Source organism: Hypanus sabinus, chromosome 14 (genome assembly GCF_030144855.1).
Source record: "Hypanus sabinus isolate sHypSab1 chromosome 14, sHypSab1.hap1, whole genome shotgun sequence".
NCBI classification, from domain to species: Eukaryota; Metazoa; Chordata; class Chondrichthyes; order Myliobatiformes; family Dasyatidae; genus Hypanus; species Hypanus sabinus.
The window spans coordinates 23,556,450-23,582,611 of record NC_082719.1 but is presented as its reverse complement, the minus strand read 5'-3'; the positions used below and the strand labels follow the sequence as shown (position 1 = coordinate 23,582,611).

Here is a 26,162-nt window from a genome sequence, read left to right as displayed (position 1 = left end):
GCTTTGTGCAATAGGATTTTTTATCTAAAAATCCATCACTACAACTGCAGCTCTGTGCATGTTTCAGTAAAAGATATTGCACTTTCCTATATACAGGATGTGGTTACACTCTGAGACCACTCAATGAGCAACAGTACTGTCAAACTGCATGCAACATCTCTGTTACAATACTGTAGAGAAACTTTGTGCTTTGAAGTAATTAAGAACTAAAGGTCAAGATTTTCTTTATTTGTCACATGTACATCGCAACATATAGTGAAATAGGTCATTTACATCAAATCGAATCAGCAGTGACATTGAATTCTTGCAACTCACTAACCCTAACCGTACACTTTGACATGTGGGAGGGAGCTGGAGAAACCCATGAGGTCATGGGGAAATTTCTTACAGACAGCAGTTGGAATTGAACCCTGATCTTAAAGCTGGCACTGTAAAGCGATGCAATAATTGTTGTGCTACAGCGCCAGAGGTTTTAATGAGACAGTAAGAATATGGTCCTGTATGAGTTAAAGGACCTGGCTCTATCTGGGCTATTGTTGGTGAATCCAGCAATGAAGATGGAACTTGATTCCATGCCAACAGACCTCAAGGCTTTCTATTGTAATCTTACACCGAAGGGAGGATTCAATCACTCCATCACTATCCTGGATGTTAATCTTTAGTGATGGCATCAGAAATAACTTCTACCTTTTTCCAGCTCTCAAGCAGAAATCTAAACCTGGATGAATTAGGAGATACTGATCAGAACCAGAGGTTTATGGGCTTGGGCATGGTGGATGATAACTCAGCAAATCTTGTTCATCTTACATGAGTTGTGTGTTGATATCGTTTTTGCCAAACTATGAACAGGAAGTCATGGATTTTACAGTTCCACCATACCATCAAAGTCCAAGATAGTGCCATGTTGCGAGTTCCGTACCAACTTTACAGTGTACTGTTCATTTCTGCAATTTCCTTTGCATTTCTTGTTCAAGAAGTTGATAGTCACATCAGATATGATCGACTGACTCTTCTGAACATCAGAAAGATGGCATTTGCCCACAACGTGCCGCCTCTTCTACACTGGGAATCCCTGCTTACACAATCCATGACAAGCTCATTTATTACACTGTCACGACCTCGGAAGTTGTGCCAGAGGCAAGGGAGAAGGGCCAGTGTCCTAGTGAGGTTGAGACAGCGTGCTAATCGGCCACTGCTCCTGAGCATTCTCCTAGCTAACGTTCAGTACTTGGACAACAAGCTGTGCAAACTGAGAGGCAGAATCTCTTAACAGTGGAAAACAAAGGAATGTAACTTTTCATGCTTCATGGAGACCTGGTTGATGGAGGAGATACCAGAACACGCCATCGAGTCTTTCTGCCCCATTCCAGGCAGACTGGTCTAAAAAACTCTCTGGGAAGAGTAAAGGAGGTGGGGTATGCTTCATGGTCAATAATGCTTGGTGTGACCCCTGAATGTGCATGCCCTCATATCCTTTTGTTCCTCATTTCTGGAGTACCTTGTGCTGTTATGTAGACCATTCTGGCTGCCTAGGAAGTTATTTACTAAACCACTAAATTTTTTGATGTTTATGCCAATACTGTCACAACTGTGGAGCAAGGGTGGACCCAAATGCAGGAGACATTCTGTAGGGTTAACTAAATAGAGTTTATTAATAGTTATGAGAAAGCCCTGATGTAAGGATAGAACAGAGAGAAATCAAGGAGAGATCAGAGCAGAAGTGGGAATAAGCGTAATGGACTAGGACTCAGGCTGCGACTCAGGGTCTGGGCTAGGACTTGGAACTCGGGGACCCGTACTTGGACTAGGTACTAGGAACTCAGAGCCAGGACTCGGAACACGGAACTCAGAGCCTGGAACTTGGAACTCGGAACCCAGACATGGACTTGATACTTGGAACTCGGGACCCAGGATTTGCTACTTGGAACTCGGGATCCAGGAGTTGATACTTGGAACTCGGGACCCAGGAGTTGATACTTGGAACTCGGGACCCAGGAGTTGATACTTGGAACTCGGGACCCAGGAGTTGATACTTGGAACTCGGGACCCAGGAGTTGATACTTGGAACTCGGGATCCAGGAGTTGATACTTGGAACTCGGGATCCAGGAGTTGATACTTGGAACTCGGGATCCAGGAGTTGATACTTGGAACTCGGGACCCAGGAGTTCATACTTGGAACTCAGGACCCAGGAGTTGATACTTGGAACTCGGGATCCAGGAGTTGATACTTGGAACTCGGGATCCAGGAGTTGATACTTGGAACTCGGGACCCAGGAGTTGATACTTGGAACTCGGGATCCAGGAGTTGATACTTGGAACTCGGGATCCAGGAGTTGATACTTGGAACTCAGGACCCAGGAGTTGATACTTGGAACTCGGGATCCAGGAGTTGATACTTGGAACTCGGGACCCAGGAGTTGATACTTGGAACTCGGGATCCAGGAGTTGCTACTTGGAACTCGGGATCCAGGAGTTGATACTTGGAACTCGGGATCCAGGAGTTGATACTTGGAACTCGGGATCCAGGAGTTGATACTTGGAACTCGGGACCCAGGAGTTGATACTTGGAACTCGGGACCCAGGAGTTGATACTTGGAACTCGGGATCCAGGAGTTGATACTTGGAACTCGGGACCCAGGAGTTGATACTTGGAACTCGGGACCCAGGAGTTGATACTTGGAACTCGGGATCCAGGAGTTGATACTTGGAACTCGGGACCCAGGAGTTGATACTTGGAACTCGGGACCCAGGAGTTGATACTTGGAACTCGGGACCCAGGAGTTGATACTTGGAACTCGGGACCCAGGAGTTGATACTTGGAACTCGGGACCCAGGAGTTGATACTTGGAACTCGGGACCCAGGAGTTGATACTTGGAACTCAGGATCCAGGAGTTGATACTTGGAACTCGGGATCCAGGAGTTGATACTTGGAACTCGGGTCCCAGGAGTTGATACTTGGAACTCGGGACCCAGGAGTTGATACTTGGAACTCCGGATCCAGGAGTTGATACTTGGAACTCGGGACCCAGGAGTTGATACTTGGAACTCGGGATCCAGGAGTTGATACTTGGAACTCGGGACCCAGGAGTTGATACTTGGAACTCGGGTCCCAGGAGTTGATACTTGGAACTCGGGACCCAGGAGCTGATACTTGGAACTCGGGACCCAGGAGTTGATACTTGGAACTCGGGATCCAGGAGTTGATACTTGGAACTCGGGATCCAGGAGTTGATACTTGGAACTCGGGACCCAGGAGTTGATACTTGGAACTCGGGTCCCAGGAGTTGATACTTGGAACTCGGGACCCAGGAGCTGATACTTGGAACTCGGGACCCAGGAGTTGATACTTGGAACTCGGGATCCAGGAGTTGATACTTGGAACTCGGGATCCAGGAGTTGATACTTGGAACTCGGGATCCAGGAGTTGATACTTGGAACTCGGGACCCAGGAGTTGATACTTGGAACTCGGGACCCAGGAGTTGATACTTGGAACTCGGGATCCAGGAGTTGATACTTGGAACTCAGGACCCAGGAGTTGATACTTGGAACTCGGGACCCAGGAGTTGATACTTGGAACTCGGGATCCAGGAGTTGATACTTGGAACTCGGGACCCAGGAGTTGATACTTGGAACTCGGGACCCAGGAGTTGATACTTGGAACTCGGGATCCAGGAGTTGATACTTGGAACTCGGGACCCAGGAGTTGATACTTGGAACTCGGGACCCAGGAGTTGATACTTGGAACTCGGGACCCAGGAGTTGATACTTGGAACTCCGGATCCAGGAGTTGATACTTGGAACTCGGGACCCAGGAGTTGATACTTGGAACTCGGGACCCAGGAGTTGATACTTGATCCACAAAACCTGGACTTGGACTTGGACATGAAAAGACAGTTCCCAAATCAGTGTAGCGGCAGACAGCTAGGCCTACTCTGTAGAGATGAGGACAAGAAACAATGAGCCAGGGCTCCTCCTTAGACATAGGACGGAGTCAGGACTCTTTTTGACACAGGGTCAGGACCCTGTTATTATCACTGGTGTGCATATTCCACCACAGGCTGATACTGACCTGGCTCTCACAGAACTGTACGAGACCATCAGCACCCTGGAGACTGTATATCTGGAGGCTGCTTTCATTTTTGCCAGAGACTTTAATTGGGCGTCACTGTTTAAAGTCTGTCTGAAGTTTTGTCAACATATCTAGATGAGCACATGGGGAGAAGGCATACGCGACCACTGCTACTCTCCCTTCCACAACACTTACAAGATGCTCCTCCGTCCACCGCTTGGGAAGCCTGACTGCTCCCCAGCCTGTTTTGCCCGTGAACAGGCAGAAGCTGAAACAAGAGGCAGCCATAGTTAAAACCATCCACTGTTGGTCCAGCAAATCAGTCTCCATACTACAGGACTGTTTGGATGATGTCAGCTGGAATGTATTTTGTGATGAGGATGTCTCTGATTTCATAGAAGCGGTCACAAGCTTCACCCGGAAGTGCACCAATGATGTTGTCCCCCAAAAATCGGTCAAGGTCTATGCAAACCGGAAACCCTAGATCCACAGTTCCATTTGCATTGTGCGAAACAGAGCGTTCACCACCAGTAACCAACAGGAACTCCAGAAATGCAGCTACGATCTACACAAAGTCATCAAGGCAGTGAAACAACAATACAGGGAGAAACTAGACACAACCGTCCACCATACACACACAGCTTATGGCAAGGTCTGCACATCATCGCAAACTTCAAAACTAACTGCAATGGTGCTGTCAACATTGCTGCCTCTCTCCCAGACGAGCTAAATCACTTTTACGCTCGGTTTGATGTCGCCAACACTGAGCCCCCGAGGAGAGCCGCTGAAGTGACCTGCACCTTGGTCATCTCTGAGACTGAGGTACGCAGGTGTTTCCAACCAGCAGACGGTCGCGAGGATGCAGGACCGGACGGCATCCGAGGACAGGTACTCAGGATGAGTGCAGCACAACAGGCAGGTGTGGTTACAGATATTTGTAATCTCTCCCTCTCCCAGTGTAGAGTGCCCTCCTGCTTCAAAACATCCACCATTGGCCCTGTACCTAAAAAGAATAAAGTAATATGTCTGAATGACTGGCGTCCTGTCACACTCACCTCAATAATAAGCAAATGATTTGAGAGAATGGTCAAGGACTATATCTAAAGCATGTTACCACCCACACTGGACCCCCTACAATTCGCCCACTGACACAAGCGATTGACAGATAACACAATGGCCACAGCTCTCCACACCATCCTTACACATCTGGAGAGGAGGGATGCTTATGTGAGAATGCTGTTCTTGGACACAGTTCAGCATTCAACACCATAATTACCTCCAGCCTTGACAAGAAGCTCAGAGACCTTGGCCTTCACCCAGCCTTGTGTAGCTGGATCCTGGACTTCCTGTCAGATCGCCGGCAGGTGGTAAACCTGGGCTCCCTCACCTCTGCCCCTCTGACCCTCAACACAGGAGCCCCCAGGGCGGTGTCCTAAGCCCCCTCCTTTACTCTCTGTATACCCATGACTGTGTTGCCACCCACAGTTCCAATTTGCTAATTGAATTTGCAGATGATACTATTTTGATTGGCCTAATCTCAAATAATAACAAGGCAGCCTACAGAGAAGAAGTCATCATAGTGGTGTCAAGAAAACAACCTCTCCCTCAACGTTGTAAAAACAAAGGAGCTGGTTGTGGACTACGGGAGGAACAGAGACAAGCTAGCCCCTATTGACATCAATGGATCTGGGGTTGAGATGGGGAACAGCTTTAAGTTCCTCAGCATAAACATCACCGAGGATCTCACTTGGTCTGTACATACTGGCTGTATGGTGAAAAAAGCACTACAGCGCATTTTTCATCTCAGATGTTTGAAGAAGTTCGATGTGAAAGTTCGTCTCCAAATCCTAAGAACTTTCTACAGGGGCACAAATGAGAGCGACCTGACTGGCTGCATTACTGGCTGGTATGGGAACTGTACTTCCCTCAATCGCAGGACTCTGCAGAGAATGGTGTGGACAGCCCAGCACATCTGCAGATGTGAGCTTCTCATGATTCAGGACATTTACGGTGACAGGTGCATAAAAAGGGCCTGAAGGATCATTGGGGACCGGAGTCACCCGAATCACAAACCGTTCCAGCTGCTACCATCTGGGAAATGGTACCGCAGCATTAAAGCCAGGACCAACAGGCTTCCACCAGGTCATCAGACTGATTAATTCACAGAGACACAACTGTAATTCTATGCTATATTGACTGTTCTGTTGGATATCTCACTGTGTACTATTTACTTACAAATTCCTGTGATTTGCACCTTGCACGTTCAGACGGAGATGTAATGTAAAGATTTTTACTCCTCGTATCTATGAAGGATGTAAGAAATAAAGTCAATTCAATTCAATATTGCATTACACATCTTGTATCATCATTCATTTTATGTACTGAAGCTTAAATACTGATATACACCTCAAAACAGTCACTATGCCGTCAATATGAGGCACTTCAGTGATAACAGCTGTACTAACTATTAAACTGCAGAGCACACTGAAAACAGGTATCCCCTGAGCTGGAGGCAGGCCCATTGCTTACTGTGCAGGGAAGGGTTAGTGGTCACAGCTCAGCAAGGAACTCAATAGGTGAATGAATGGGCGGGGGCAACCTGACTGTGGCGCCTTGGTGAGAATGGGACTGATCAGAGAATCAGGGAGACTGAGGCAATCAAAAAGTTGGTGGCTGGGGAATCAAGGTGATTTGGCCACATCATGGTCTATGTATGCCTGGAAGAGTTAATGCTATAGCTAGAGAGATGCAAAAAAGACGGACGTGAAGTTTTTGCATCGACCCGGGTGGACTTCCAGTTTATAGCAGCACTATCCAAACCTAAATGTGCCAGAAGTGCCTGACAATGGGCAGAGGGCATTTCCAGGATGAGATGAATTAACTTATCCCATCATTGTCCAAGTAAAGCAGTACGAGGGGAATGAAGATCTTTTGATCCATGTCGGATACAAGAATTACATTAGTTGCCCAACAGTGAATAAGACCCATAAACAGTAAACAAATTAGTAAATTGGTTTAATATTGTCACATGTACCAAGGTGCAGGGGAAAACTAGTCACTGCAAACTAGTTACAACCAGAATATTGAGGTAATACTCATTAAAACAGGAGCAGAGTGTAGAATGAAGTTTTATAATTATAGAGCAAGATTAATGCAGTAAGGTGTAAGACTATAATAAGGTATATTTTGTGAAATTAGGACTCCATGGGACCATTCAATAGTCTTGTAACTGTGGGACAGAAGCTGACCTTGAACCTGATTGTATGTGGTGGGTTTTCTGTTTATAGTAGGTGATATACCAAGGTGGTATAGAGTGAAGATAAATCCCATAGAGCATAGGTTACCTGGTTAAGCTCTCTGAAGTGAGAACTCTCTGCAGTTTCCTGGGATTTTGAGCAAACCAGTTGCCATACTAAGCTATGGTGTATCTGGATAGGATGCCTTCTATGATGCCTTTATAAAGATTGATGAAGGTCAATGAAGATATGCCAAACTTCTGCATCTTCCTGAGGAGGCACAGGCATAGGTATGTTTCTTTGACTATAGTGTCTGTGTGGTCGGACCAGGGCAAACTATTGATGACGTTTAACCCTAAGACCTCCTAATATCTCAGTTCCATTGCTGTAAACAGAGGCATCACTCCGAGGAATCTCTACCGTGCTTTCTCAGCTGAACAAATGCACTTCATCCAAGAAGGTGTTTTATTGGGAATTTGGGAAGTTACTCCAACAAGTGTTAAAAATAATTATAAAAGTGCCAATGATATCAAGGGCATCAAGGGCACAATTCCCCTTCATTTGGATTGTACACTCAGAACTTGTTGTGTCTTATATAAGAATGACAAGATATATAATTGACCAAAAACAAGAGAAAATCTGCAGGTCAGGAAATCCAAGTGACACACACAAAATACTGCAGTCACTCAGTAGTCCAGGCAATGACTATTGAAAAAAGTACAGTTGATGTTTCAGGTCAAGACCATTCGGCAGGTCATGTCTGAAACACCGACTGTACTTTTTTCCACAGATGCTGCCTGGTCTGCTGAGTTCGTCCAGCATTTTGTGCATGCTGCATGTATAATTGACTTAAGTCTGGAATAATTCATTGTCAAAAGGCTGAAGTGTTCCTTGGAAGGTCAAACAAAGAAATAAATGACAGATTTTGAAGATTTGCACATGGCAGTGGGTCAAAACTATTATGAAAATTTTATTGTCCATGGAAATTAGGCTTCTACACAGCACTGAGCAGGAAAAGGTTGTAAGGTATTGAATAGAAGAATGATGTGCATTGTCAATAGTTAATGCTGAGTTATAAAGGAACAGCAATTTTCATGGAATTATGAAAAGCAATTGCTAGAAGTAATCAGCAGGTCCAGCAGCATCTGCAGAGAAGGAAAATGAGTTGACATTTTAGACAGATGACTTTTCATCAGTATTTCAAATTGTTTTTTAAAAAGTATTTTAATTTTAAAGGACTAAATGGAACATTAGTGATAGGGTGAATATTACAAGGATAAAAAAGAGTGAATAAAGACCTTAAAACCAAAAGACATAAAAGCAGAGTTAGGCCATTCAGCCCATCAAGTCTGCCTTCCCACTCCATCATGGCTGAATATGATAAAGCAGGGAGAGACTGTCTGTAGGAATTAGTGTATCTCAGAGGGGTGTGAAAAAGGGGAAGCAAATAAATCCACAATTACCAAATGACAGTGTTTGATTGGAAAAGGAAATTAAAATAGCATATATTTGTCATGGCCCGGGTTGGGTTCCCTTTAAATTTCCTTTGTTTGTATTATGATCGGGACCATTGATTCCTTGTTTCCCTTTAATTCCCTGTTTTCCGATATCTCTCGGGCTTGGTGATTAAAGGCAATTTACTCTCAACTGAACTGGCAGTTTATAAATCTCAAGCTTTCAGCCATTCAGTGTGAGAGCATTATGGTGTGTTAACGAAGTCACCAAAACTAGTGCGAACCAAAGTCATCTTGCCAGAGCAAGCCAAGTCTCCTCCCCGAAGCAAATGCCCACAAGCCGTCTTCCCTCGCCAGAGTTAACTCGCCGAGGTGAGTCAAGAGCTGACTGCTGCTTGGAGCAAACTTCTGTCCAAACAAAGAACTGTCTATCATTGTGTGGTTTCTGTCTCTACATCCTTTGTCAAAAAGGAGTCCCGGCCCTGTGTCCTAGAAGGGTCCTGACCCTGTGTCAAAAAGAGTCCTGACTCCGTCCTGTGTCTAAGGAGGAGACCTGGCTCATTGTTTCTTGTCCTCATCTCTACAGAGTGGGCCTGGCTGTCTGCCGCTACACTGATTTGGGAACTGTCTCTTCATGTCCAAGTCCAGGTTTTGTGGATCAAGTCCAAGCTCCGAGGTACAAGTATCAACTCCTGGGTCCCGGGTTCAAAGTATCAACTCCTGGGTCCCGAGTTCCAAGTATCAACTCCTGGGTCCCGAGTTCAAAGTATCAACTCCTGGGTCCCGAGTTCCAAGTATCAACTCCTGGGTCCCGAGTTCCAAGTATCAACTCCTGGGTCCTGAGTTCCAAGTACCAAGTCCGGGTCCCCGAGTTCCAAGTCCTAGCCCAGACCCTAGTCCTAGTCCTAGTCCATTACACTTATTCCCACTTCCACTTTGATCTCTCCTTGATTTCTGTCTGTTCTATCCTTACGTCAGGGCTTTCCTCATAACTATTAATAAACTCTATTTAGTTAACCCTACAAAACTTGTTTGTGTCCTGCATTTGGGTCCACCCTTGCTCCACAGTTGTGACAGTATTGGCATCAACATCAAAAAATTTAGTGGTTTAGTAAATTGGTTGTTTATTTTCACATATACTGAGGTACAGTGAAAATCTTTGTTTTGCATCCTGTCCAAATCCCATCTGTGATTTGAGGGAGTAAAAGGGAAAACAATAATAGAATACAGAATAAAGTTTTATGCCTAGAGAGCTAGAGATTGTACATGCAGGCAGATAATAAGATGCAAACTTATTATGAGGTAGATTATGAAGACAAGAATACTTATTATCATACTGTCAGACCATTCAATAAGCTTACAGCAGTGAGATAGAAGCTTTCCTTGAGTCCAGTGGTGCATGCAGTCGGACTTCTGTATCTCTGCCTGATACGATAGAAGAGAAGAGAGAATATCTGAGCTGTGTAGAACTTCGATTATTTTGAAAATCATGAAATATCATTAGCCAACCGTCCCTCCCCCCACCACCGACCCGGAGACAGACATGTTGTGTGGAGTTAATACAGAATGCTCAAATGAAAGCAATCTCCTTGTTAGCTGGATAGAGAATTTTGTACAGATAGAATATGGAGGAGGTGAAAAGGTTGGAATTGCAGCTCCTGCAATTGCCTGGGAATATGCGGTGGAGGGAGTTAGGGACTGTGGGAGGCTGGACAATTGAGCAATGGATTGTGTTCCATTGAAGGATGACTCATTCAGATATGTGCAAATGGCAAGAGAAGTTTGTGTTTGTCATGAATTCTACCAAAAATAATTGAGAATGAATTAGTGGAAGGGAAGCAGTGGAAAATGAGAAGAATGTGATCACTTTCATTGTTATGGGAGGGAAGAGAAGTACTGTGACCATGGGACACCCTGCTCGAGGACTTTTCCTATTACAAATGAGATGAGAAATAATTGTATCTAAATTAAATGCAATGAAGGATGAGAAACTGAGAAAAAGGAGAGAGAGAGAGAGAGAGAGAGAGAGAGAGAGAGAGAGAGGGTAATGGAGTCCCTAAAGGAATTGGGTTTGGAGAAGTAATGTCAAGATATCTTTGGGAAATAGTTGGCATTAAACTAATTTTGGTCAGCAGCCTGGCCCCAGAAGTAGAGATATAGAAGTGCAAGAAAGAAAGGGAGTTGAATGTGAACTGTATCGAAAAGAGGTTGAAAATTGAAATCAAAAATGACAAACTTTTTCAGTTTTGGAAGCAGCAGAAAATGGTACAAGTTAATGTACCAGAGAAAGGGAAAGAGAAAGAGAAAAGACATGAGCAGAGACAATCAAAGGAAGTTCCATATATCCTACTAAATCCAAAACATGCAGAAACCTCTTTAGGTTTCAACCTCTGTAGGTTTTCTTCACTTGGAAGAAACAGACTACTTCCAAACATCTCTAGCTTATGATGTGTGCAAAAGCTTGGGTGTTCTGACCAAGGAGAAAATAATTAAGACCTAGAAAATGGAAATGGATAAAGCGACAGGGAGCACTGGAAGAATAAAAAATAACATTCAAGAACTAAGTCCAAATAAAAAGAAAGCTTCATGGTGCAGAAGAGGCTAATGTAAAAAAATATCCAGGACAGATCAGCCAGTGTTTCCATGGAATAACCCATGTGAAGTTCAAGAAGAATATAACATGAAAGGAGGTGACTCAATCCATTGTGGATATCTACATTAGTGAAGTGGGCAACAGGGTGCTGTGGGACCTTCAGGACTGCTGAAAGGTCTCAGCCTGAAATGTCAGCTGTAATCTCTGTAATCAGTGCTACCCAGTTGTTCCTCCAGCATTTTGTGTGTGTTGCTTGGATTTCTAGCATCTGCAGATTTTCTCTTGTTTTGGGAGGAAATGGCTAAATGTTCCATAGAAGTACTGTATGTACATCAAGGGATTCTTATGTTGTTTATATTGTCATAGTTCCCTATGCCATAGAAGGAAGCCAGTCATCCCAACAAGACTGCACTAGCTATCAGATTATTCATTTAGTCTTATTCCCCTACTTATTTCCTTCTACCTATTTCTCTGCTACAAGCTTCTTAACTACACTGTGATTCTCCTTACACTCACCTACACACTAAGTGATATTTACAGTGGCCAATTAACCCATTGATCCATGTGCCTTTGGGCTGTGATAGGAAACTGGAGTAGCTAGAGAAAAGTCACAGAGAGAAAGTGCAAACTCTACCCGGGCAGTGCTGGATGTCAGGATCAAACCTGGGCGGCACAAGATCTGCAACAATACCCGCCATGTTGTTCAGTTGAAATTCAACAACTGCCAGGTAGAGGTCACTTTACTAAAAGACACTATGGCCTTTGTCAGCAAGGTTAATAGCAAAGACAGAGCTGGACCAGAGTGAACGCAGTGCTCCAATTTCAGAGCACAATAGCTTAGAGTGAGAGAGAGGAGCAGAAGATTTTCTACAGCCAGTATCATGGCATCAGCTAACACTGTTATGAGGCTGGATGGAGAGCTGCATATACAAAGTGAATTCTTAAAGTAGGTCAAAGGTTTTCTGTAAGGCAGATTGGACTGCTGCCAAAGAAAGGGCCAGATAGTTAAAGAAAATAGAGGACCTCAAAATGTTGTAGAGGTTGAAATGTATTAAGGTGGCAGTTGTAAAAAGATGGCACTGAAATCTTTGCAGAGGACAATTGTTCAAGCTAAGACAAAGGAAGGTCAGAATGAAAGCACAACAAAGCATATTGATGTTTCTATTGTGGCACATGGCCCACAATGCAGGTAATGCCATTTTGATTTGCTGCTCTCAATTCCTCAGTCTACTTTGTTCATTTTCACAATAGTGATTTTTTTTCCCTGAAAGAGAAGCCAGTAACTCCAAGAGGAATCAGGAGTGCAGCATGTAAACAGGCGGATATTTCTAAAAAACTATATGAATGATCTTCTGTGAAACAGGGACATCTGAAGTACAATTTCCAAACATATCCTCATTATCTCCTGATAAGTTTTAATGTATGTCGTTCAATTTTCTCTGCACCATCAACAAGGGGGCTAATGCCCTTTCTTTAGGATCATGGATTCTGTGAGAAAACTCTCAAGAGCTCCTGTGTATTGCTTCATTAGATGAGAGGGCAATTAGATGGACTCTAATATATGCACATCCCATTGAAAAGCAGTACGCAAACAGTTATTGGCCTGAGTTGACACGGGAACAGGGAAGTGGAGACTAGCCAGAGCCCTTGGATCCAATTCTTAGCCACAGAAAATGGAAGAAAGCTGGCAAAGAAAACAAAAATTCAAAGGGAAAGTTGTTCACCTAACAGCTAGCGGTTGAAAATGACTACATTTTCCTAACTGAGAGCATACCAGTTAATTAATTCCAGTTGGAGTTGGCAAATCTGGCACACGGACCGGAAAAGAAGTTCTGAGCGCTATATTCACGAAGTAAAAACTGATCCATTGTCTGTGGGGTGCACAGTTGAGTATGGGAATATACTTCATTCCTTCACATAATCTCAGCAAATGAGCAATGACAAAAATGTCTAAAATGGTACTTATCTATTACTAGGGTGGGGGAGATGATGGAAAACAGATGTACTCAGGTAGCCTCCTGCGCAGAGCAGCAGAAACCTGAGAAAGACTGAGTGACATTGCTGCCTGATTGGTGCCCACTGTTGCACCATCTGGGATCTGAGCAGTGCCAATGGCATCAAAATGGGCTGCTGCACTCTCCTTCACAATCATTGGTACGGCATCACTCACATGCAGACAAAGTACCCTCAGCCCTCTTTTAACTTCTTACATAGGACAGAGACCATCTGCTTCCTGAAGCTTAATCTAATGATACAGGACTTTGCCAAATCCTCAACAAAATAACTGTCCATCTGTGTATAAGTTCATGGAGTGTTGTGTAGAGTTACACAACATGGAAATGTCTTCTTCAGTCCACTGAGTCTGTGCCAAATTTAATGACAATCACATTTTGTTCTCCTCACATCCTAGTCCTAATATTTCTTCTCAGATGTTTGTACATCTTGGCTATTTTAAAACTGTAATAGCTTACTGTCAACTTCTAAGTGGAGAGCTAGTTAACTCTTCAAATGTGGAGTTAGTTTTGGGTCAGCAAAGAACTAACCAAGAGGACATTTCTGCTTTAGCTGACAAAGAAGTGATTACTTAGCAAAATTCACAAAAGAAGTTTGTGTACTAAGATCTGGAAGCCACAATAATGTAAAGCAAATAACATTAAAAGACTGACACCACATGGAAGTGTGTACTGGGGCACGACCTGCTCCATGAGGTTCTGCGCTGCTGCAGCTATGTGGCTCCCACCCCTTTTCAAGTATTTATTCAATTCACTTTCGAAAGTTCTTGTTGAATTTGCTTTTTTTCTCTCAGCAAGTGCATACCAGACCAAAGCAAAAATAAAATTAAGTGCAAGCAATGCAAGCATAGCAGTAATGTAATGCAATAATAAAAATGCAATCAATAGTGTCATTCAGCAATGACACTAAAAAGGTGAATATCCTGCAGAGCAACACTGCCAATGTCAATATTTCTGTCGTGGTTTTATAATCAATGCCTGAAACTTTCTGTGTTATTGAGACTTCCTGTCATTTCTGGGATTTGGGTTTTGCTGACAAGTTCAGCATTTATTGCCCAACACTAGCTAAACTGCAGCAGCTGTGTCATGCTACCTGCTAGAGCTACAGTAGTTCATGCAGTGAAAGTGACTTCACAATGTTACTGGGTACAAAGTTCCAAGTAGTTCAGGATACAAAAATTGACCTTACACCTTACTGTCTACCTGCATTGCACTTTCTCTGTTATTGAACACTATATTCTGCATTACTTTTCCTGTTATACCACTTGTTGTGCCTATGATTTGAAATGACCTATAAGGATAGTATGCAAAACAAAGTTTTCACTGTATCTTGGAACATGTGACAATAATAAAACAATCGTTAAGCTATTACTAAGCAATTACTGAGTGTCCAGTGCTCCCCCCGATGCAGCCTCTTTGACGTCGATGTGACTTGTGGTAAATTGGGGTCTGCTTTGTTGAGCACATCCACTCCAACTGCCAAAAGAGGAACTTCCCAGTAGCCAGACATTTTGACGCTGATTCCCATTCCCCTTCCAACCTGTCAGTCCATGGCCTCCTCTTGCGGCAAGATGAGGCCACCCTCAGGGTGGAGGGCCAGCACCTTATATTCCATTTGGGTGGCCTCCAGCCTGATGGCATGAATATCGATTTCTCCTTCTGGTTAAAAAAAAATTGCCTCCCACCCCTCCCCTCTTCTTCTATTCCCTACCTCTTACCTCTTCTCAACTGCTTATCACTTCCATCTGGATCTGCACTTCCTCCCTTTCCTCCTCTGGTTCAGACTCTTCTCCTATCCGATTGCTTCTTCTCTACCTCTTTACCTTTCCCACCAACCTGGCTTCACCCATCACCTTCCAGCTAGCCTCAACCAGTTTTTTCCAGACATAGTGTACCTGATGAAACTTTCACAGACAATGATCCACAATTCAATAGTGAATGCATGAGACATTTTGCTCATGAATGGAGCTTTGTTCATACAACATCTAGTGCATTTCTCCCTCAGTCCAATGGATTAGTTGAGAAGTCGGTAGGAATTATCAAGAAACTGATGCACAAAGCAAATGATAGTGGAGGTGATTTTTATAAAGCTTTGTTAGTCTATCGCAGTACTCCACTTGAATGTGGATTTTCACCTGCTCAGCTCTTGATGGGACGCTGCTTGAGATCCAATCTGCCAATAGATGAGAGCCTTCTGAGAACAGAGGGAGGTGAACGTGAAAAGATGGAAAGATGAACACAAAGCAAAGCAGAAAACATACTTTGACAGATGTTCTCATACATTACCTGAGCTGCACTAAGGAGATGAAGTGGGGATACAAGACAAAATGAACACATGGACACAGAAAGCTACAGTAATGGAAGAAGTACAACCCAGATCATGCATGGTCCAAACAGAAGAAGGAGCAGTGTTAAGAAGAAATCTCAAAGACTTCAAGAAAGAGCCAACTTCAGAGTTTCCATTAACTGATGTAGACCAGACAAAACATGGAAATAACAAAACACAGGAACTGTGTGAACCACTGAGAAGGTCTACTCATGTTTGTAAATCCCCAGAGTGACTGATAGAGACATGTTAAATTATGCATTTGTTTAATTATTTAATTTAATTTAATTGTTTAATTAATGATTAATGTTGCTAATTGTTTTTCTTTTTAAGGAAAGGAAGATGTGGTGGTATCACATGTCACGTGTAAGAAAGTGACTGGACAGAGCTATGAGCATGTGCAGAAATGACAGCATGATCGGGAAGCTTGTATGTTAAGACGTGGTTGCTATTTGCTGTTAAATAAAAGTTCTAGTTATGTTCTTCCAGAATACGTGCCTTTATGAGTAACCCATGGTATGTATAAAGAACACAGCACTCCTCCCCCCATCTTTTTATTCTGGAGTCTTCCCCCTTCCTTCACAGTCCTGCAAAAAGGGTCTCAGCCCGAAATGTCAATTGTTTATTCATTTCCCTAGATGCTGACTGACTTTCTGAGATCCTCCAGCATTTTGTGTGTGTTACTAAGCTAGAGGTTGCCATAGAAAAGGCAGTTGCCAGTCCATTTTACCCTCCAGACATCCCTTCATTAATTTATGAAGGAGGGGCAGAATTATAAGGCCTGTTCCAAGGATGGGTCAAGATCAGCCCGCAATAGCATACAAAACAAAATATACTATACATATCTAGCAGCCCTTGACCTAGATTCCTCCAGAAAAAAGCAGTATTGCATGTCAATATTATGGTTCTGAATGCACAGAGTGACTTTGTACTAGGTTCTTGTACCTCCTTACAAAGTTAAGGGCTAGGGAAAACATGGAGCTAGGCCAGAAATGATAATGACAGAGCACTTTGTATAAACCATGTCCACACTTAAAATTGCAAATTCCTGGAGGAAAGAATGAAAGGAAATCCATAGGTAACAGAGAACGTAGCAAGTTTTCTTCAAACAATGCAACCTCCTCCTATTAAAAACGTTAAATGATTTGGTAAATGTTTTCCAAGATGGAAGTCACTGGCAATTTCACATATAAAAATTAGATAAGTAATGGATTAAAAAATATTCCAATGGCTTGGGGTTTGAGCTCCAGGGGATATTTTAATACACTCTACAGCTCTAGTTGCATGGAAAGATGTTTTTTTTTTAAAATTTGGATAGCATAATGGCATAGCTGGTGGAGACATTACCTCACAGTGGCAGAGACTTGGGTTCAGTCTTGGCCCTGACTGCTATATGCATGTGTAGTTTGCATGTTCTCCTTAAGGGTTCATTCCGGGTGCTCCTGTTTATTCCCACACCCCTTAGACATCTCAACTGGTAGATTAATTGGCCTTAGTATGTAGTTGAATGGGAAAATTAGGAAAATTGGGAAAATAAGACTGTCAAGAGAATTAAAAATGGAAGTAACAGAGGATTAATTTTAAATGGGCTGTTGATGGTAGTTATGGACTAGATAAGCGTAGTTTCTGTTCTGTCCTGTCTCTCCCCATGATGCTATGAAAAGTCAAGTCAAAGTCAAATTTATTGCCATGTACACAAGTGCACGTATGGATAGGTGCAATGAAAAACTCACTTGTTGCAGCATCGCTGACACATACTGCAGCAGCTTTTGCGAGAAAAATAAACATAAATTATACACTATATTTACGAGAAACAAATCATAATCAGAAAAATTATGCTGTCCATTTCAGTACAGTGATCAAACGTGTTGTTATAGATTAGATTTGTGTGTGATGTTTCAAGGACCAAGTGGTTGAAGTGAAATGGCTGTTCTCAAAGACAGTGGCGTGGGACTTCAGGCTCTCGTATGCCCGGTCTGATGGCAGCTGTGAGATTGCATAGTCTGGATGGTGGGGAACTTTGATGTTGCTTTCTTGTGGCCACATCTTGTGGATGTACAGTATTACCAATAACCTGGAGGGGGATATTGGACTGGTCTACTACTGACTGCAGCTTCTTACATTCCTGCACATTCGAATTTGCTGAATAATGAAACCCAATTTGCAAGTACTTAGCAGTTTTCTCTTTTTCAAGATTTCATTAGAGCTAATGAAAAGCATTTAAAAATAATTAACTTTGTAAGGATGGAAGCATAGCATCCAAATGGTACACAGCTAGATCCCATAAACAGCTACGATAACAAAAAGGTAAACTGTTATAGTGATGTTTAGGCCCTCCCCATTCTTCAAAATAAAGCCAAGAAATCCTTTACATTCATCAGAGGATCAGCAAGCCAGCTGTTCAGTATTGGATCTGGTTTTACCATCCACAAAACTGCACATCACCTGTTCTACTGAAACTCATCGTGGATCATGAGTAACAAACCACAAACTAGTGACTCAGGAGCACTGTCCACAGAGGAGAGACTGAGATAAGGATATTTTTACACATAATTGAATGTCATTTCTTTGTATTTATAGCCATGTTTGCTCATGGTTGGATGAGCCAAAGATTAAGGAACGTAGGATCTATAGAGACCTGGTTAGAGAAAAGTGGCTTTGTTATAGAAGACAAAAGGTTGTGATGGCGGGATATTAATAAGACTGAAGGTGTAGTATATGACCAGGGTGTTTTGGTAGGATCGTTGTCACGACCTCTGTTGTTTCTGTTTGTAAATGATTCGGATGAAAGTTTACTTGGGCCAATAGCTCAAAAATTGACAGAGTTGTGGATAACGAGTAAGGTTAGCAAAGGATTGGACAGGATACAGACCAGCTGTTCATGTGGGCAGAGAAATGACAGAGGAACTTAATCGAGACAAGTGTGAGGACTTGTGAGGAGGAAAGTTTGCTGTAAATGGCTGGACCTCTGAAGCAGTAATGTACAGATTGATATTGGGAAGTAAGCCATTACTCCTTGAAACACAAATAGATTGGGTGCTAAAGAAGGCACGAGGAATATTTATCTTTATTGTTCAGCCTGTTGGGAATAACAGCTGGGAAGGCACGTTGCAGTTTGGTTAGGCAACTTTTGGAAAACTGTTTGAGGTGATAGCTGTTGTATTGCAAGAAAAATATGGAGGCTTCGGAGGGAGTGCGGAATAGGTTCACCAGAATGCTGCATGGATAGGAGAGCTTTAGCTATAAGAGGAGGTTTGGCAACTTTGAATTGTCTTCTCTGGAGCATTAGAAGCTGAGATTTGACCTGATAGAGGAATATAAAATGAGAAGAGAGCTAGATTCTTTTTGCCAGGATGCAGCTGTCAAATGCTAGAAGGTATTTTTTTTAAAGAGAATGATGTAAAGTGGTGGAAGCAGATATGACAGCCATGTTTAAGAGATACTTAGACAGAGGCATGAACTGACAACAAATGGGAGATGTAGACTGCGTACAGGAAGATGGAATTAGTTTGGACTGGCATCATGTTCAGCACTGACATTGTGGGCCAAATGGCCTGCTCCTTACCTGGACAGTTTTTGTACTATTAGTAAGTCCCAGAGAATTTTAATCAAACCTTTCATTCTACATGTAGCCAGATTAACAACTTCCCATAGTAGAGAGGAAAGAATTGTGATTTTTGTTGATTGCATTGGAATGGGAGTCAGGCAGTGTTGTGGGTGAGGGATAATGAGGTCATCGCTGGTTTTGGAGAGACCAACAGTAAGGCTCCAGTTATGGCTTTATGGGAAACATGCCAATATTGGCTGGGCCACAAGCAGTGATGTAAATACACTTGAAATATGTCATCTCTAATAATCTCTACAGGGAAACTCATCTCAAAGATCCTTCCAATTGTCTCCTGAAGAGCCATTCCCTAAGTCATGGTGCAGTTTCTGTTCATCAAAACGTAAAGTGGACTTGGCTCGGTATGTCAACACATAAGTAAAATGTAGAGGAGGCACCAGCTACCATACATTTGATTTTTCAACCTTGTTATCATTTGTCTTTGTCGTTCTGGCATCCTTCTCATCATTAGCTAAATTCAGAAATTTGTTACATGATATTCAAAGAAACCTCCTTCAAAATGATGGTAACATCACCACAGATTGGGCAGCACAGCAGTGCAGTTAGTAGAGCTGTCACTTCACAGTGTCAAAGGCCAGGGTGCAATCCTGACAGTGTGAAGTTTGCACGTGTTTCTTCTGGGCACTCCAATTTTTGGCCACATCCAAAAGATAGGCTACTTCAACAAGGTAGAACAATTGGCCACTAGTGTGAAGGTAAGTAATATAATATGGAGGGAATTGATGAGAATGTGGGAGAGTAAAATGGGATTAATGTAGGATTAACATAAGTATGTGGTTAATGGTTGTACAGGTTCTGTGGATTGAAGGACCTATTTCTATGTTTTATCTCTCAAGGTCCTTATGATCTGTGGTTATCTCTGACCCATGACTACTGAAACCAGAGAAGTAACATAAGAGATAGAATTGAGAACTTTGAATCCTATCATTGGGAGCTTACAGAAGTTCAGCATAAACAGTGGAAGAAGTGCACCATTCCCAAAAGTATATGTTGATCTTTTCAAAATTCTCTCGCAAAACACCCTCAAAACCCTTAAAGCTGGAGTAGATGCAAGTCATCTTTAACCTCACAACTCTGCTAAAGAAAGAGAACAATTCAGGGATTTACATCTTTTATCATCTATTAGGTTTCATATAGCTTGTGAAAGCCAGTCTCAATGGATTAAACATAAAAGAGACAATAAAATGGAGCCACACAACCACCTGAAGTTAATTGAGCATTGATCCACATTCTGAGAGCAGACTGGTTGTCTTCTAGCTCAACTCTAAATTGGAGAGATTTCAGATTCCTTGAGGATGAGTTTCTCAGGGTTCCCACTGGTTAAAACTGTTCCCTTTATGCCTATTATAAAGCAAAGAGTGGTTGTAAATTGAGTGTATTCTGCCTGGAGGTTGGTGACTAGTGATGTTCTGCACAGATCTGTTCTTGGATCCCTTCTCTTTCTAATTTTTATAGATAACTTGGATGAGGAAGTGTAAGAGTAAGTGTGGAGATAACATGGAAGTTGGTGGAGTTGTAGATAGTGTAGAGGTTTATAGTTGGATACAAGAGGACATTGACAGGATGCAGAGCTGGGCTGAAAAGTGGCAGACAGGGTTCAGTCCGGAAGAAAATGTGATGTGATACACCTTGGAAGGTCAAGTTGCAGGGTGGAGTATAGGATTAATGGCAGGATCCTTAGTAATGTTAGAAACAGAATGATCTTGTGGTCTCTGTCCACAGATTTCTTAAATTTTCTGCACAAGTTTGTAGAGTTGAAAAAAAAAGAAGGCATATGGTCTGTTGACCTTCCGTAGATGGAGGATTGAGTTCGAGAGCCATGAGGTAATGTTGCAGCACTATAAAGCTCTGGTTGGACGACAGTTAGAGTATTTGGTCTCCTCACTATAGGAAGCATGTGGAAGCTGTGTGGTGTTTGGAGGAGACTTATCAGGATGTTGACCGGAAAAGAGAACTTACCCTATGAGGATAGGCTGAGTGAGGTAGGGGTTTTCTCTTTGGAGTGTAGGAGAATGAGAGGTGTACAAGATGATAAGAGGCATAGATTGAGTGGAAAGCTAGATTCTTATTCTCATGCCAGAATTGGCTAATAGGAGGGTGCTTAATGTTAAAGTGATTTGTGGGAGGTCAGATGTAGAGTGGTGAATGCATGGAACACACTGCCAATGCTGGTGGTAGAGGCAGATATATTATGGAAGAGTTATATTGATATTAGAGTAGGTTAAAAGATGAGTACAACATTGTGGGCTGAAGGACCTATACTGTACTGAATGTTCTATCTGATTTGCTGAAACAGAACTCATTAAAATTCATTTCTACTTAGTTCCATCAAGCTATTTTCAGTATTCTGTAAGAGGAATGATCAGTAAGAGAAAATCTTTGCCTGAAGTTCTTATCATCAAAAAGCAGATCTTATTATCAAAACTTGTACATTGTATTGCATCTATACCTTTAGCATACACATTGTGTGGTGTTTCACTGTGCTGAGATCACGTATGTGACATTCTTTGCTCAATGGATTAGACTTTATGGCAACAGAAATAAAGAGTGTGCAATTTTAATTACTCATCTAATGAGACCTGGATCTTCTTTATGGATTCCTGAGAGGCTGGCATTCTTTATACTGCAGCAAACTTCTGCCCTTTGCTCCTATTTTAGTATCGAGCAAGAACTGCAGAGTGCTTACCGCAATGAAGGGCCATGGACAGTCAGTCATTAGCCAAGGCTAATTCTGGTCCCAAGTCAAATCATTGTTTATGAAAGTAAGATTCAACAATGCTCCTTTGTGCATAGTTTCAACAAATGTTATTGCAGTTATAGCAGCAGGATCCGCAGCAAGAATGAGGGCCTAACAATCTGTACCAACTGCATCCAGGAATAATTGACAGAACATGAGCTCTAAATCCATTATCCTAAAATCCAGCACACCTGGCTGGGAATGGGGGAAGATTTCCCTCTTCCATCGCAGCTTTTGGCTGCACCGCACCTTCCAAAGGAAAACACAAACCATGGAATTAGTTGCTAATTCCGTGTGATTCCACAGCTTAAGCAAATTTCAAAGTAAATTTATTATCAATGTGCGTATACTTTAAACAACCTTGCAATTCATCTCCTTGCAGATAGCCACAAAACAAAGAAACCCAACAGATTCTATTAAAAGAAGACCATCAAACACCCAATGTGCTGGGAAAAAAGTCGTGCAAGCAATAATCTTATGCAAATAGCATTCAGAACTGAAGTTTACGAATGTGAGTCAGTCCACAGGCTCGAAGCCAGGCATTGCTGCATCTGACTCAAGTGCAGGCCACAGCCACAGTTCAGCACAAAGCTGAGTAGATGAAATGGAGCAGTAAGCTGAACCAACCCGTCCCTCATCTCTGGCCTGACACCCTGACCTTTTCAATCCCAGTGCTTAAATCACCCGAACACTGGGTCGATCCTCGCTCTCGGACCCAGGCCTCGCTGTTTCAATATGCCCTCGGGCATAGGCCCTAACACCTCAATTTGGACCATACCTGACCTTGCCCAGTCGGACCTGTGCAAGAATATAACTGAGAAAAATAAAAGTAAGAAAACAAACCCACTGGAAGCACCAGAAGGTCACGCAACATCCACGGTAAGAGAAACAGGAATGATGAAGGGTCTCAGATATGAAATATTAAGTCTGTTTCTCATCCAACAGATAGTGCCTGACCTGCTGAGTGTTTTGTTTCTGTTCTTTTTAATTTCAGAGTTTCAGTAATAGTTGTATTTATTTTCATAACAGAAAGACATTGATTGCTGAGGAACTTGTTGGCAGGTTGTTGACCACTGTCAATTGCCCTTCTTTGTAGGTGAGCGTGGTGTGCGTAGTGGAATCTGTTGGGGAGGTTGGATTTGATGGGAATGTGTGATCAATAAAATAGGATTAATATAGATTACCATAAATAGATAGATGCTTGAGGATCAGTAGGGACTCAATAGGCTGAAGGGACTACTTCTGTGCTGTCCTTTAAACTACAAGGGCACATGGTGTTGTAGAGCTCACAAAATATAAAACAATAAAACTGAACATGAAACCAATGTGAGTGCTTTCAGGATCAACAGAGTACTAACTTGGTGACCAGGACAAGCCATTCCAGTGACACTTACAATAAAGAAGTTATGCCTTTTATGGAGATTAATAAGAAGCAGAGTTCTGTGACCTGAGACCTGCTGAGTCTTGAAATTAGATTAGCAAATAATTAGACATTTGTGTAAATCATTTGAGGTCAGCATTTGGCTTTTTTCCAGTTCTGAGTCTATGATTGCTTTAATTTTACACAGAAGGAGAGTCATAGCTGACTTTTCTCCAGAAATTCACCAAATATTGAGACAGAATGTCTGTTGTTTATTTTCACATTACATTTTCACATCAGCAAAATTTGTTGCTATTAGAAGATGCTTTTGGAGGACCAAAGATATATTTCTAATTTTTCAGGCAACATTAAGAACCTTTTCTCTATGAGGAGAGTTTTAACTATACCCTGCTTCAACCAATTTTTTTCCTGAGTCATCCTGATAAATGGGATCCTAGCTGTCTGTACATGACTAAATTGACTTAGGCTGAGGGGGGTGGGGGGGATGTGCGGAAGGAAAGGAATAAGTCAAGCTAAAAGTGCACCAATGTCACCACAAATCACAAAGATTATCTTTGGAAAAAATGCTAAAAGTTGATAAGTAAATACAGGTGCGTCACCTTGATCTCTTCCATATGTGGTCAGTTTTACTACTTCCTTGTTTCTGTTACGCCACTGTCATTTAGGGCAGCAATGAAGGTCCTCCGTCTCTGGAGGTGTTCAGGGCTTCCTTTGTTTCTGTTAATTTAGTTCTTTTTCCATCTTCCTGAAAGGCCAATGTTTTCTGAACATGTCAACTTGGTGGTGAATTTTATGATTGTTTTCATTAGATTAATGGCTATAAACCAGTCAGGCAAAGAAAATAAAATCATCATATTTCTACTTACCCATAGATAGATTCTCTTTAACACTGACTCCAGGAATCACAAGGAAATAAGACAAAAATACAACGATGATTCCAATTCCTCCAGCGGACTTGGGCTCAGGCTTGCAGACATTTGGCCTTCAACTTTCCCTGCGGACTTACAGAGATCCGCAGACTCAGACTCCGCCCAATGAGCCTCAACTTCCAGACTTCCTGTTCACCCCTTAGGCCTCAATCTTCAACATTGACCATAGGACCCACCAATGACTGAGTACTAGGCCTTGAACTCTGGGACCCTGAACACTAGGCCTTGAAACGTTTGTGTTAGCTCCTGTTTTCCGAGCATAAAGTCAGCATTCCGGATTGATTAAAGCCAAAGAAAAAGTGGAGGCAAATGTAATTACAACAGTGTCAGTAGTAGAGTTTGCAATTAAATCACACTTATGCAACTTTATGTGAAAAAAATCACACGGTGCTCCAAAGAAAATCAATCAGGCAAATTGATTAGACTGTTGTCATATTGCTATTCTTAAAACTTGGTTTAATTATTTCAAAGTTAAACTACAGAGATTAATATCCCCCCCCCCCCCACCACCACCACCCCCAGACTGATACTACCAACGTTGTGTCTGTAAAATCTTCTAAATCTATATTCAGGATATGCCAACTAATGTCAGCATTCTCTTTGAAATCAATGCTCTTGGCACCTCGGTTTTAATTACACTTAGTCAGCTCCATCGGATAAGCACGACTCCCAAAACTAACACTCTATTCTAAGCTCTATCAAAGATGGGCAAAGAGAAAAAATATTCAAGAATCTTCTCAACACCTACTTGATAAAGTATAGCATTTCAAGAATACTCCTGGTCTTTAATCCTTCATGCAGTCATAGAGTTATAGAAAAGTACAGCACTGAAAAAGGCTCTTCAGCCCATCTAATCCATGCTGAACCATTTCAACAATCTACTCCATACCCCAACCATCTATGTACATATCCAAACTTCTCTTAAATGTTGAAATCAAGCTCATGTGCTGGCAGATCATTCCATACTCTCACGACTCTCTGAAGAAGATACCCCTCATTCCTCTTAAACTTTCACCCTTAACCCATGACCTCTGGAAAGACAGTGGGTGTGGCGATTGGCAGCAAATGTTGCAGGTCAGCAGTTGTTGTTCATGTAGCTAAGGTAGATCATTTCTTTTCTGGAAGGCTGCATTTGGTCAAAGCATGGTTAATAACTTTATGCACTCATGTGTGTGTACATTCACTTAGAGCAAACCAAAAGCATTCTGAGGCAAAGCATTTAATGAATGGACTGCTCTGGAGGACCCTCCCATAGTTGGTCAATAGGACATCAAGGCACGTGGAGGATTGCTGCCGCACATTGCAGAACAGAGTATCTCAAGGCTACTGATTTGGTAAACAACTACACAATTGAAAACCAGAACCGGAGGGGTAGGGTGGGAGAGTAAAAGTTGACAGTGGCCAGCTCAGTAATCCCTTCTGAGCTGGAAATGAAATACAGAAAGAGTAGGATGCAGTAAATTTAACATAAAAATAGAAAATACTAGCAACATTCACCAAGTCAGAGCAGAGAATTAGAAGGAATGCTTTAGGTCAGATCCACTTTGTGAGAATCGAGAAAAGAGAAAACAACATAGCTACAAGTTGCAGAAAAGTTGGTAACAGATGGGTAAATCATATTCTGGGGCCAGTGTTGTCAAGGTGATAAGCTCTTGATGAAGCCATCCAGTTGATGGGTAAAAGGTGGTATTAAGATAGTGAAAACAAACGAAAGAACTAGAGATGGGGTAAAAATGGCCAATAGATGGGGCAGTGCTAGTGGACCGGGAAAACTGATTTAGTATGACAGATGGATAC

General features: G+C 42.4%; 1 long non-coding RNA gene across 1 annotated transcript; it reads right to left on the bottom strand.

The window, feature by feature from the left end:
• Positions 1–3,892: 3,892 nt before the first annotated feature.
• LOC132404378 (uncharacterized) lies at positions 3,893–24,419 on the bottom strand. Its single transcript, XR_009515513.1, has 3 exons — positions 24,303–24,419; positions 6,308–6,375; positions 3,893–5,075 (listed from the first exon to the last, which is right to left on the bottom strand). It is a non-coding gene; the product is annotated as an uncharacterized LOC132404378 (long non-coding RNA).
• Between the last annotated feature and the right edge of the window lie 1,743 nt (positions 24,420–26,162).